The 15,161-nt window shown below is 39.6% G+C and overlaps 1 protein-coding gene across 3 annotated transcripts in view; it reads left to right on the top strand.

Annotated features, from left to right (window-relative positions):
* Positions 1-15,161, top strand: part of LOC139470014 (5-hydroxytryptamine receptor-like) — a 189,605-nt gene that overhangs the window by 79,266 nt on the left and 95,178 nt on the right. The window contains exon 1 of one of the 3 annotated variants that reach the window (XM_071252299.1): positions 2,958-3,045. The exons of the other annotated variants lie outside the window; for them this stretch is intronic. The gene's annotated coding sequence lies outside the window, so the exon portion shown is untranslated. Of the gene's footprint in view, positions 1-2,957; positions 3,046-15,161 lie in introns of those variants that run through there. 3 annotated transcript variants of the gene reach the window in all.

The raw sequence follows: 15,161 nt of genomic DNA, 5'->3' as shown, positions 1-15,161 counted from the left end.
ATGTCATGTCTGCCTACTTTGATAATATCACCGTACCTAGACACTGAGTTGAAGCAGTTCGTTCCTTTGATGACATACAGTTGCAGTGTTGATATTCACGCAGTGTTAATCATTAGTGTTGGGAAATAAACGTGTTCTCCTAGTATCGACAAGTTGTCTCGAACGTGAGTGCATATACGTACATGTATATTGCGACCTAGTAATGCCTCAAAGCAATATTGATTTCTTAAGAGGATGCAGATGCTGAAGCAGATGATTGCATGTTGTTATTAGCATACATGTTATATATGTCAGGGGGCACGGATGGCCCAGTCGTCTTAGGCGCCGCGATTCGCTGTGCATAGTTGCGTCCCTCGGGTACGCCAGAAACCTATGATTGTGGGTTCGAATCCCGGTTCGCCCCGATTATGTTTCTAGGTTTGTCAGCACCATACCCGTGCTCATGGGTTTCACCGAAGTGTAAACGTCTGAGACCTGCATCACTTCGGGCTTTCCTCCCACATTAAGCTGACACGCCGCAATATAACTGGAATACTGTAAAAAGCGGCCTTAAACCCAACTCACTCACTCACTAATATATGTCAGTATCCATGTATTCCTCACATAATACCGATGCTCATGTAAAAAGTGCTCGCTCTGGTTTAGCAAAACCTGTCGGGATGAGGGTAAACGCCAGCGGATAACCAGTCTCGATTAACTGCCGTAATCGATTCCTTTGGGCGTAAAACGCAAAATAGCAGTGAAAATTTTATGAATGGATCACTGAAAATAAGTGATGACACCGGGTGTTCGCGAAAAGGGTAAATAAGTAATCGTGATGTAAGGTGAGAGTATAGGTCTCCAGCAACCCATGCTTGTCGTAAGAGCCGACTGAATGGTGGTTAGGCTTGCTGACTTGGTTAATTGCAAGTAATGTATCCCAATTGTATGGATCGAAGGTCAATAAATCAATTACCAGATTACGCAGTTATTTACAGACCGCCGTCATCCAGCTGGTATGTTAATGAGTGCGACGTTATTGGACAAGACAAAACGTATTTGTTAAACTACGTCATTGTATGTGTAGCGATCATACTTAAATTTGAAGTCCCATGCTTATTTATTAGCGAGAACGTTTTCTGAATAAATGATAAAGGTGTATTGCAATCCCGCTCAGTAAATCTAGCGCTTAAAGGAAGAACCTGTGAAGATCTGTTGTCTATCCGTATAAGTCATAAAGGCCCAAAATAAACATAATCTATCTGAACTACTCATTTGTTTGGTTGTTGACTTTTTAGGAGCTTTTCAAAATGCCCTGTGAAGATTCGGGGTAGAATAGATCTTCAGCAACTTTGCTTGTCGTAAGAGGCGACTAACCGAATCAGGTGGTCAGACTCACTGACTTGGTTGATGCATGTCATCGTATCCCAACTGCCCAGATCGATGCTCATGAAATCAATTGCTGGATTGTCTGGTCCAGACTCGAGTATTTACAAACCGCCGTCATAAAGCTGAAATGTTGCTGAGACCGGCGTTGAACAACAAACAATGCTTGAAAGAGGACGACGCAAATTAGAGGAACTACGACATTGGGCCAAATGCAGAGAAGCTCAGTGGAAAAATTGAGTGGGAAGACGTATATGATGTCGCATATTCATTTTCTGTTGAATGTTAGCCATGTGTTTTTTAAAAATGAAAATGATTTAAACCATAAATACGAAAACATGATTATGCAGGCCTGGTACATTTGGTCCAATCATTATTCAAACGAAATATATCAGAGTTTAAAAAACCCTAAAATAAGAAATTATGACACACTCTCGCATCCACAACAACATATCAAAATATTAACGCAGGGCGTGATCGCGTTTTTAATAGACACGGTATTTGATTTTAGCTTTTGTTTCTGTTTAGGATGAGATATCTTAGTGGTTGAAACGTCCGCTCCTTGCGTCAAAAACCGGGTTTGATTCGCCTCAATGGAAAACGTTTGAAGCCGATTCGCTTTGTTCCTCGTCGAAGAAAGTTGTTTAAGTTCATCATTATTTTTTTTAGGAAGTTACTATCGTGAATATACCCTTCTCACAACAGAGGTTTTTTAAAGTGTTGACACTAAACTAGAAACGTAATAAACCTGTCGTTTGTTCAAAGTTGGAAAGGTTGATATCTTCTTCAATATGACAGCGTTGAAATCTAATCCTATAAAAAAACACTAACTCACGTAAAACACATTTAAAGCTCTACTCCTACATTCCACAGGAAATTTCATCTCAAAGGGACCGCGTTCGTGGTCTACTGGTAGAGTGTCCGCCTGGAGAGCGGAAGGTCCGGTGTTCGATCCCAGTCCGCTTCATACCAAAAGATGTTAAAAGATGATACTTGTTAATACCCTGTCTTTCTCTCGGCATTAAGGTTCTTAAAAAAGGACTAGTCGACTGGGAGTATACTGTGTCTGAGTGGGGCATTCATGTTAAACTGCGGCATGGTATCCCAGTGGGCCAGCACTAGTACAATCAGCCACACACACACACACGCATGCACACACACACACACACACACACACACACACACTAAGATTCCCATTGTGCCGAATTCACCAAAACCTTCTTTCTATGGGAGGGGTTCCTGTAAAATACACTCAAAGCGCGAGGTCATAAATATTACAGGAACACACAAACATGCTTAACACTGCACTTGGAATCCCGTGAAACAAGTTCAAACACTGCGAACAGTAACTAAGCAAAGGTACTGCACGAGTTACGGACGTAGAAAGGAGGTGAGGCAATACCAAACAATACGGAGGCATGATATCCCTTAACCGAACGTAGCATCTGTACCATAGCGGCAGCAGAGACCATGATGTTTACCGTGAGCGTAATCAGGTTCCGCATCTCGAGACAGTAGCAGGAAGCACTCCTGTATTGATCAAGTGAGTGGTTCAGGATCGCATGGGTCGCGCAGGCCTTTCGTATTAGAGTGTGAACGTACGCTACTTCTCTGATGTATATACGCAGCTAGTGGGATGGATACTGGCATCCACGGCGCTCCACAAACTCGGATAAAAAGGTAACAGTTTCCTTAAGTTACATCAATGTTTCTGAAGTATCTGTGCCCATTGTTACCGAACGTGTTTGTGGTGGAAGACCTTAATGTCATGTGGGCCGGTTACGTGCCTCTTTCCTTATTAAAATATTATGAATAGATGTTCTTTCTTGCTGCAATGCTCTGGGCTACAATATGAGACTTATGTCATGTTATAACATATTGTTGTTTATTGTTATAACTGTAAGTAAACTGCTCGGTTCTTCGTGTCGGATTTGGATTTAAAATGTAACTTATTCGAGATGGTTTATCTTTCTTGATGAAGCGATATTTTGTTGTTTTGTTATTAACATTTCATGTTTATGATTTTGTTGCGTGATAATGATAGTTATGGCTGTATCTAAGAATGATCATAATGGTATCTGTTTGTTGAAGGAAATTATACTCCATGTTATGCAACGGTATTACTGTTTACATGTCTCAAAGTTTGGCTATGATTACATACAGTGAATATTTGCATACTAATGCATTGCTATTCATTTGTTGTTTTACGTCGCAACGCACCATTCATATCACGCCGGCTTCTAAAGACAGGTTGGGTGGCCTAGTGGTTATAGCGTTGGCTCGTCAAGCCGCAGGCCAAGTTCGATTCCCCACATGGGTATTATGTGTGAAAACACACTTTAGTGATTGCTTGAATGCTGATAAAAGCAGCATGAAACCATATTCACCCGATCACTCTAGGTAATAGAATCTGGGCCAGTTAAAACAGTACGTGTTTTTGATAGTATGAGCAACACTATGTATGAAGTCGGGGTTCGATGTAAGGCAATCAATCAGGGCACAGAGGTAGACCAGTAGATCCTATATATAGTTCTTGTGACTATCAATTAGTGTTCGCGAAAAGGTGAGCTAACGGTGTCACCCATCACAAACACATGCAAAGGCATGTACATCGCAAACACATGTAAAGGCAAGCACATCACAAACACCTGCAAAGGCAAGCACATCACAAACACCTGCAACGGCAAGCACATCACAAACACATGCAAAGGCACGCACATCACAAACACATGCACAGGCAAGCACTACCACTAACAGTTGTGTACAGGATTGTGCACACCCGGACAACACACACAGGTATATGATCATCATCATGTAAAAGCCACATTTGTGAAGCGAAAACCCCCAAATCACTCAGGAAATCTCCTGTATATGCCACTTATGGATTATTATGAATTCCCGATGGATGTTATTATATGCCAATAATATATACGTGATGAATAGGGAAAAATGTTTAATCAGGTGCCGATACCACGTATGTTGTTTAAATAGACATCATGTGCCAGGATAACACATTCACATGGTACATGTTATCAGAAGCGGTGTGGCGAAATGGGGTTTAACGTCGCGTCAAAGGTGATTGCACTTCTATAGCGACGTGCATGAACGTGTGTGTGTGGCTGCTTGTACTATTCCGGACTGATGCCGATTTATAGTGCTAGCCCACTGAGATACCATGCCTCAGTTTATCATCAGAAGCAATTAACCCCCTGTTATTATGTACCAATATCATACATGTGATAGGTTGTAAACAATAGTATGTGATCAGACATATGATCATACAGGTGATCAGACATGTGATCATAAGGTGATCAGACATATGATCCTAAGGTGATCAGACATATGATCATAAGGTGATCAGACATATGATCATAAGGTGATCAGACATATGATCATAAGGTGATCAGACATATGATCATACAGGTGATCAGACATATGATCATATAGGTGATCAGACATATGATCATACAGGTGATCAGACATATGATCATACAGGTGATCAGACATATGATCATAAGGTGATCAGACATATGATCATAAGGTGATCAGACATATGATCATACAGGTGATCAGACATATGATCATAAGGTGATCAGACATATGATCATAAGGTGATCAGACATATGATCATGAGGTGATCAGACATATGATCATGAGGTGATCAGACATACGATCATAAGGTGATCATTACTGTAAGGGGCGGTCGGGTAGCCTAGTGGTTAAAGCGTTCGATAGTCACGCAGAAGACACGGGTTCGATTCCCGACATGGGTACAATGTGTGAAGCCCATTTCTGGTGTCCCCCGCCGTGATATTGCTGGAATATTGCTAAAAGCGGTGTAATACCATACTCACTCACTCATTGCTGTAACATTGCTGATTCTCACACACTCACTGGTCAAAATCCCACCAGGACATATGATCATGCGAACATCTTAACACAAGATATGTTAACACCACATGTATGTTGTATACCAATGATGCCAACTGTAGGACGCCTGGCGTTGTAGGAAGGTAAGGCTATACCAGATATACCAATGCCTACCAACAGTAATGATGCCAGATGTTCGTGGACAACAGTAACATCAAGAGTTCTTAAGAAACACGACTGTTTAAAGCAGGTCAGAGGCATGTTTCAATAAATCTTAAATAAGCTTCTTCTCAAGCGTCTGTCAGAAACTGCCTACTTCATTTACTTTGTAAATATATAACACAAATATAATGACTTAAGCTTTACAATTTCTTCTATTGTAAGAAAGAGCAAATGAGGCGTCTACTTCAGAATGAGAGCCAGTGTAATAACTGTGATGTTTATGTTATTTATTGGGAATATAATGAACGTTACTTTGTAGATACATTTCAATTCCAATTACAATATGCAAAGTAATCACATTAACTGACAATAAAACTAGACACACTTTTATTTTCTAGTGTGTCTCCTTAAGACAGAAGTGCTTCTACTTCGTCATCCCTCGATACCCCACACAGCTGACGGTTAAGATTGAGATATATGTAACGTGAAAGAGATTGAGATCTATGTCCCCGTCTCTGTTAACAGTTTCATGAGATCATCTTAGTGAGTGGGTATGGTTTTATGCCGCAATAATCCAGCAATAATTTCAAGGCGGAAGATCATCTCAATAGGCCGCTACATGGGCCCACCTTTTTTTATATTATATACAGTTTATATTGCTGAGACATAATATAAACTTAAAGGTAAACAGTATCAATAATGGTGTTTGCCACACTCACAGGGCTGATGTATTCATGTCTTAACCTTATAATATATTTCTTATCATACTTATGAAACGAAATATAGAATCGACTGCAAGAAGAATCATGAGTTTACTTATGAAATTATTGAATCATGAATTGCTTGAGATTGTTACTATCATCATCATTATTCATCATCATCATCACCATCATCATCATCATCATCATCATCGTCGTCGTTATGTATTGATAATAATATTTTTTATTATGAATTTCGTTTGTTTAAATGTACAATTATTCATATCACGATGAGCATATGACTTCCCAACACCATTCTTAACATCTTATTGATTCTGTACTATTTGCGATCAATTACAAAAGTGCGTGAAATATGAAAGGCGATCTCCCGTAAGATACAAAGGAAAAAACTCCGGAAGAGAAGCAAGCACGCCTAGCAATACACTTTTACTGTTTGCCACACAGAGTTGTTCCATCAGGGGCAATGAGCGGTTTAACCTCTCCCCTTTCTGTAGTACAGAGTAAATACAATAATGCAAGCTGGCCGAGGACTCGTCTAGCGTCATGCACAAACAGAAGCTCCATCAGCCATCTTTCTGCACCGTATCCTCATTTACTGAGTCATCTTCGTCATAATTGCTGCCGGTGTCGTTGAATATGGTGGGAGAGTGACTTGTCCTTGAAAGAGCAATTTCCAACTACACCTTATCAATCAATCCCATTCTGTTGCCATAAGAGCCCTGGGAGAAGATGAAAGAAGTGAATATTAATTTTACGTCTCTGTTCCTTTCCCCACATGCTCTTGTTTTACATTTTTCACATACACCAAAGATTTGCTGGTTGTTCAATGGACACCTAGGTGTATTATCCTCATGATGCTACAAAACATGAAGAAGCTCCTGGAGAAAAATGAATGTTGCTGAATAGTAACCATACTTGTCTGTTCCTGTCCATACGACTTCTTGTTTTAACCTCAGTTTTAACTCACGATTTTTGTTTCTATATAAATAAAAGTGACAAAATCAATTCTATAATCACATGAAACTTCTGGTTTTAAGCGATTCCAATTATTTCAAGAGCATGTGTTCATGAATGACTATCAAAGAGCGATGATACCAGGTGTTCGCGAAAGGTGCGCGCATCCTGCCACACCGGTGGCACGTCCCAAACACACGCAAAGGCAAGACAAATGTTCACCTAAAACACACATGAACACATGGTACAAGTCAAAATAGCATCAGAAATATTTTTGTTACGTTTACCTCTAATGTGGTCTTGTCATCCACATGTCTACTAAAAAACTTTTTTAATGTTTTACTGAGGCCTTGAATGTTGTTACCTTGATCAAACTGTCAGCCTATAGAGAGCGTGTGCGAACTCTGTAACCATTGTGTTCAACTTAATCGATTCGTCTTGGTTGTTGTTCGCCTTTCGAAGGCAACACTTACTGAGTGAGAGTGCTTTAGCGCCACTTTGAACAGTATTTCAGTTATATTTAAACCTACAAGCTTGATGCCGGAGGAAAGACTGACGCTATAGGGACCTTATTGGTTTACCACTTTGGTAAAACCCACGAGGACGGTATGGTGCTGACAAATCTAGATACAGAATCAGATTGAATTTGGGATTCGGACCCAAGATAAGTGGTTTCTTACACGCCTAGGGACGCAAATCTGCACAGTGATGACGATGAAGGGGCATAAGGCGACTGGATACTTTTGCCCCCTGATACACGTACTTAGTGTTTTTGTACCACTACGTCAACACGGCTGTATTCTTACATTTACACAATCTTATTATTGACCCCTTTATATATGTGCGTGTGCGTGCAGGTGTGCCTATCTTTGTAAATGAAAGAATAAGTTCTTCTCTCCATTAAAAGGAGAATTCTTCATGCATTTTTAACAATGTGTTATTCTGCCGATATCACTTAATGTTTCATATCTGAAAGCCAGTGATATTCTTTTGACATTCATCATCTATTTTTCTTGCCTAACTTATGAGCTGCGATTACACAGACACAGAGTTCTCATTTTAGTTCGTAACACTCAGCAAGCATTGAAATGTATACACGTTATTTAGCTGGTATATCGGTGCTCGCGATAACGCTTAAAAGTTAACTCAACAAAGTCACTGCCAAATGCAACATATTGGTCATGTATTTGAAAGATGCTGCCAGTTGTTTATGTCGCTATGGAAGTCAAACAGGGATGTGATCATCACCTGTTTCCTTTGTCTTCCTTAAAACATTTGAAAAGGTTTCATGCTTGTGAAAACTCTTCAACCTGCAAGATCTGTTAAGGGGGTCCTGCGAAATGAAAAACACCACATATGAGTCATACTCAGGGTTTTGAAGCACCTGAATTTAACGTTAATGTATTTTTCATATGTCTACTTGGTAAATTATGTTGTTAAAAAATTAGATCTATTTTAAGGAAATTCAATATTTTACAGATGTACTTTGAACGTTCTTATCAATGCTTGTACTTTCTGGACTATGGTCAACAGACGTAGTTTTCAATACATTTTAATCTAATCTTCTTCGTTTTAACCGTCTTGCCGTGGTAACATCTGGTTCATATTCATATCCTTTGAAACCAAGTGGAAATGTCTTTCGTAAATTGGCGTGCACTGTGTAAGTGAGATAGGTGATTCGTTACGATTTATACGCATGTACAAATATACAAAACCATATGCAATTAAGCCCAGGAAAAATAAAGTGGCAGTTATTGAGCAATAATATGCTTTAACGGTTGTTTATCTTATAGTTATGGTCTCTGTTTACAAATGTTAAACGTAATATATATTACGAAATGCCATCTAGTAAAGTACACATTGTCCAAATCAGCATACGAGATAATATATCAACCTTCATGTCAAACGAAGAGGAATCAACATCAGGCCGAATGTATAATTGATCACATATGTGTGAAGATGGAGCATTGTAAAATACGAAAGCGTATGTAAATCTTAAACGTAGCAATCAATATCTTTGGCTGTGTCCTATAGAACATGGCTTAAGACTGCCGTTATTACTCAAAGGAGAACATGTATATCTAGAGTGATCTCCCTTGAGTCAAGATCATATTTTGGTTAATATGTTAGTAATCTGGTGGAGTTTTCCCCGAGAAAAAGTGACCTATATGTACTCATAAAAATATTGTCACTGTTGTGTAGGTGTAACCAAGTTAAAAAGAACAAACGAATCTGCATATAAAGAGCAAGGTTTTCCGATGTCTCTAGGAGTGATTGGTGAATTGTGTTTTTAACAGTATTCCAGTTATATCATAGCGTGTGAGCTTAATGTAGGAGGAAAGCCCGAATTGATGCAGGACTCAGGCGTTTACCACTTCGGTGAAACCCACGACCATGGTATGGTGCTGACAAACCTAGAAACATAATCTGGGCGAACCGGGATTGGAACCCACAATTATAGGTTTCTGGCGTGCCCAAGCTTAAGGGAAGCAACTCTGCACAGCGACTTGCGGCGCCTCAGACGACTGGGGCACCCGTGCCCCCTGATTTCTCTAGGAACGTCATGACTATAGATGTAGACTGTTGAAAGGTAACATACATTTTCACATTTTAAGTTCAACATTCAATGTTGTTCTTTCAGTTTATTTTGTCAGTAAAGTAAGCCATCATAATAAGCTATTGTTGACGTTTTGAGTTTGTATTTTCTACGTGATATTAGATTAGATTTGATTAGTTTCTCTTCGGATACAAATCGGATTTTTGTACCAAAAACGTTTCAATCAATGTTTTTACTTTCAAAGCCATGGTTAAGTCATTCCAGGAATGCTATTGTCTGCACTGAGAGGACATAAGTAAATATGACAGGCTGCTTGTCAACTTGTCATCTAATGCTTTGACCTTTACGGGAGTTTGCACGCTTTCTTACTCACTGGCACCGTTTCGTTCAATGAAAAGTGTGAATGGTGGTTGTTTCCAAAGGAGCAGGACATGTTTACCCTTTTCGCGAACACCTGATGTGATCCATTTATATAATTGTCTTCACTATTTTGGAATAGGGATGGAATCTGTTTCGACAGATACTCAATACTGATTATTCTCTGGCGTTGACGTTTAAAATTTACAACTTTAAAGAATATCACGTTCTTACGACTCACGTTCAAAAGTTTTCGGAATCAAGGTTACAACAGTCAAACCTGCAGTAAAGCTAAAAAACGTTTTATGGGCGACATGTAGAGGGCCTTTTTTCCAAGTATGACGCATCAGTGACAGAAATGTCCAATGTAATTTCCAGTTTTGACTTGAAGCACATGTTCTCTTTAACACAATTGAGTTTGTTTTGTGTTTGTTTGTTGTTTCAATGTCGCCCTCAGCAATAGTCAAGCTATTGACAGCCTCTGAAAATAATCGAGTCTGGACCAGACAAACCAGTGATTGAGATCATTAATCGATCCACGTATTTGGGATACGATGACATGCATCAGCCAAGTCAGCGAGCCTGACCACCCGATCCCGTTAGTCGCTTCTTACGACAAGCATAGGCGCCATTTACGGCAAGCATGGGTTGCTGAAGACCTATTGTACCCCGGATCTTCAAGGTCCAGGTGAACAATTGACTTGCCTTTAAATGTATTTGAAATGGGTGCTACAAGTGGGGCAGGATACGCTAACCTTTTTTTCGAACACCTCTTTGACAGAACACATAGACATGGATCATGATCGTCGGAACTGTACAGGCGAGTTTCTTTTGATTATAGAAAGGGTTTTGTTTTTGTTTATTTGAAACTTTCAGTTAATATTAGTATCGTGCAAATTGCATGTTCATCTTCTTACAATTGGTTCGCTGAAACACTGAATATATAAATGGAAAGATACCATCACAACACAACACAAAAACGCATGTTACTGGTTTATCCTATGCAGCTTCTGTGATAGCAAATTCACTCTTCTGAGCCGTGACACATTTCATTGAAATAAATCCTTCATCCACTTTTATGCAAAGTGTGTAATGGGAATCTGTTTGGAAGCCCTTGCACCTATAACTCTATCTCATCTACATCATTGGTTCATCGCACTGCAGAAAGAGCTGCCGATTGGTATAGTGTGCTGGTAACACGCTCATTGGTGTCAGTCAGTGGAAACATTGGTGGAGTGACAAGGAAGAAGTACGACCATGTCTCTTAAGCAAGCCTTCGTCTCCACCAAAGGAGTTTTATTGCTCTTTCCCGGTGATGGATGGTCTGCGGTGCCACCAGGTCCTAGCAGGGTTAATTTCTTTCAGTCCCTAGCCCGTAAGTTATTTGATTTCGGACTAGGAGTGGAACCCTCTGTGAAGTGCTATGTTAGGCTATTCGATATTTTTATCCACTCTTCTGGTGTCTAAATCTGCTTTACCTGATGTCAGTAAGGGTTTCTGGAGAAGATTCCTCTGTGTCTGGAATCGTTACTACTTCACCAGACAATTAGGTGGACTTTCGACATGGTGAAAATTGCCAGTTGGTGAACTACATCGTACCAAGATGTCCATGTAAAACACATAGCTTCTTTTTTTAATCATCTTCCACAGTTTCCTAAGTTTCATTGGCACGTTTTAGTATGAATAATGATAGAGCCTTTCTTAGGCATTAGTTGGTTTCGTTATGGCCTACAAAATTATAGTGCAGATGAAATCGAATGTCAGGGGATTTGGTCGTTTTCGTAGACGACCAGGCGTGAGTGATCATTTCTAAACATGGTCTTGCCGAACTGTGTTTTTGCCGTGTTTAGCATATTAACAGCACGTTGGGATAAGGTGCATGAATATAACTTGGCATATCAAATGCCAGGATTGTCTTACAATCGACGCCATCTTTTTTCGGATTTGCATTTAATTTATTTGAATCACTGCCCTGTTTCTATGTTTGGGGAGTTGACTTTCAACTTACTCACTCACTTACTTTGGATTTGTTTTAAAGTCATTTGAACCACTACTCTCTCTCTATACATCGACGCTTGAGTAGTTGGGTTAAAAAGTCTTTCTTGATATGATAACACAATACTGACTATAAGCGTTTCTACATTTAATGTATATTTATTAGGCATTCACATACGTATACTGACATGTAAGATACACAAACCCTTTTTAGTATGACAACGTTAATGAATGAGTGAGTGAGTAGGAAGTGTTTGACGCCGGTTTCAGCGACCTTCATGCCAGAAATGGGTTACACACATAGTTTGAGGAATAGTTACATTTTAGCCACAAAACCAATTCCGTATTCATAAGAAATCTCTTCAAAAACAGATTCGATTGTACGATTCCGACTATATCATGAGAATGTGTTTATGAATATTAACCATCTGTTAGTGATGATACCAGGTGTTCACGAAAAGCGAGCGTATACTGTCCCAGGGCACCGTCACAAACACATGCAAGGGCAAGACAATTGTTCACCTGAAATTTCACGGGAACAATGACCAAATTCTCTTGGAAGACAACGGACTACCAGATAATATTTGAGAAACCTTACTTCTAGGATATATACTTCTACGATTGCTGGTTATTTATTGAATATAATTATAATTTTGTGTGTATGCGACTGGTGCGATTTCTGTTTTATGGAAAATACCCATTCATCGTATGACAGCGTATGACAGAAGAAGTCATACACATCAGGCCATCTGTCACCGAACACTACATGACGCACGGTGTTCATTTTTATAAACTTAAATTGAATTGGGCATGAAAACTGCGCCTTGTATTCCCAAATTGCTATGATCAGTTTTGTGAAATGACGGGCGTCCATGGCATAGAAGTTGAAATGCGCTTTTTATGAGGCAATAAGGCACGTGACAATACCAGTGGTCGCCACCAAACTTAGAAACACTGGTTTTACAGTGGAGACGCCTGGAGGATCATGCTATAGGAATATCACCCATAAATCGATCCATTGGCTATAAAAAGGTATTACTGACGTCCGAAATACGCCATGAAAAACCAGCCGGTGCGTTTTTAAGAGTTCAACATATTAAGAACTTCGATTGAAATTCAAGTCGTGGAAATTGAGTGTTCCGTAAAGTAGAATTTAAAGTGACGCTCTTGCAGAAAGCTCACCAAATCAATTAGGGAGGATTTACCTTAAAATCCAGCGGAGAATGGTTGTTTTTGCTTCATTCCAAATCACAAAATTCCCGTTTGTTGTTCATTCCAACCATCCTTTGAGACAGTAATCATCTTAATCGACAGTTTTCGGATTAATTTGTAATTTGAGCATACAAAAACTTGTTCGTTTAGATGCTGATGCTTCCAAAGAGACTCTTTACTTAAAGGGCGAGGCAAACAAATTTTAAACCCTCATACCGAATTACGCAATATGGAACCGAAAAAAATTCTCCAACATAGCAGAGTGTGACACTGATTTAAATGGGACATGGGGCACCGAGGGCAAATAGGACATGGGGCACCGAGGGCAAATAGGACATGGGGCACCGAGGACAAATAGGACATGGGGCACCGAGGACAAACTACAAAGGTCAGACACCGGGGTACAACACTGCCGAGGAACCGTTATAGAATCTTGATAGAAGTAAACCTCTTTAATCTGGAAACCACACACTACGATTACTGATGGGGTTGAGGATATTGAATTAGGACGTTACTACATGTTCGTGTTCATAATAAGACAAATCCAGACAAACTTTATGAGTAACCATCTAAATAACATGTTTCACCTTATTCTCAAATATTTGAAAAACATGAATCTTCTTAATAGGGGGCGGTCGGGTAGCCTAGTGGTTAAAGCGTTCGATCGTCACGCAGAAGATCCGGGTTCGATTCCCGACATGGGTACAATGTGTGAAGCCCATTTGTGGTGTTCCCCGCCGTGATATTGCTGGAATGTTGCTAAAAGCGGCTAAAAACCATACTCACTCACTCACTCACTCACATAGTCCCCCGCTGTACTGGCTACATTGTGATTTGAAATGTGTCGATAAATGTATTTTTTCAAGGAATTTAATGCCTATTCATGAATATGAAATTGACAGTGTCACATGTATGAACCAGTCACATGTGATGCTTGTATGAACTGATTACTGTGGCGCATGTATGAACCGGTCATATGTGATGCTTGTATGAACAGATTACAGTGCCACATGTATGAACCAGTCACATGTGATGCTTGTATGAACAAGTCACTGTGCCACATGTATGAACCGGTCACATGTGATGCTTGTATGAACAGATCACTGTGCCACATGTATGAACCGGTCACATGTGATGCTTGTATGAACAGGTCACTGTGCCACATAACTGACATTTTATTATGAATGTCAAAAACAAAGGTTCATTATTGCTCTAATTAGTACATTTTAATACACTGAACTATATTTTCACAAAGGCATCGATTTATGTACTTTTGCATCATTCAGAGGAGCGTTGTCACTCTACACCAAGATTATGTTTTACTGTTTAAGATTATGTTTTACTGTTTAAGATTATGTTTTACTGTTTAAGATTATGTTTTACTGTTGTATACATTTAAGAAAACATGACATTGATGTAAAATAAGCTCAAATGAAAATCGAAGTAATCAATTCACGGTTTACGTCATGAGCAAAATCTACAGATCAGAGGTCATTCACCTGGCAGAGTTGAATAAGGATGAAACCACAAACAATTAGTGTAACACACTAACGAGATCTCATAGCGGATAGCTTCGGTAATCTTTCCTGTGGATACATGGAACAATGCTAGTTGATTGCCAGTTGGTAGAATAGAACCTAATAATTGCCCCAATCTCAGGATATAGGCGATCCATACTGCAAGAGAAGAGCAAATATGCTCCAACGCATGAGGAAACGTTGCTCCTCTGAAACGCCGTGTTTGTCAGCCGATAATAACCGTGGTCAAGCAATTCCTGACCATTCTACTCGGCCATTCTCACCGTGTAAGTTTAGGCCATGGTAATGTTAAAACCTTCGGCCCGTCTCCTTAGAGCTGTCGTTATTTAGATATAGTTCAATACCCGCATTTGATCATTCTAATGTAAAGGTCAGAACTATATTGCTTACGACTCTAGTGTTTACAATTCTCTTCGTGTTGAGATTATCGTG

This window comes from Haliotis cracherodii, unplaced genomic scaffold, assembly GCF_022045235.1.
Source record: "Haliotis cracherodii isolate W230 unplaced genomic scaffold, xgHalCrac1.p SCAF_20, whole genome shotgun sequence".
Classification (NCBI taxonomy): domain Eukaryota; kingdom Metazoa; phylum Mollusca; class Gastropoda; order Lepetellida; family Haliotidae; genus Haliotis; species Haliotis cracherodii.
This window is presented reverse-complemented; position numbering and strand designations above follow the sequence as displayed.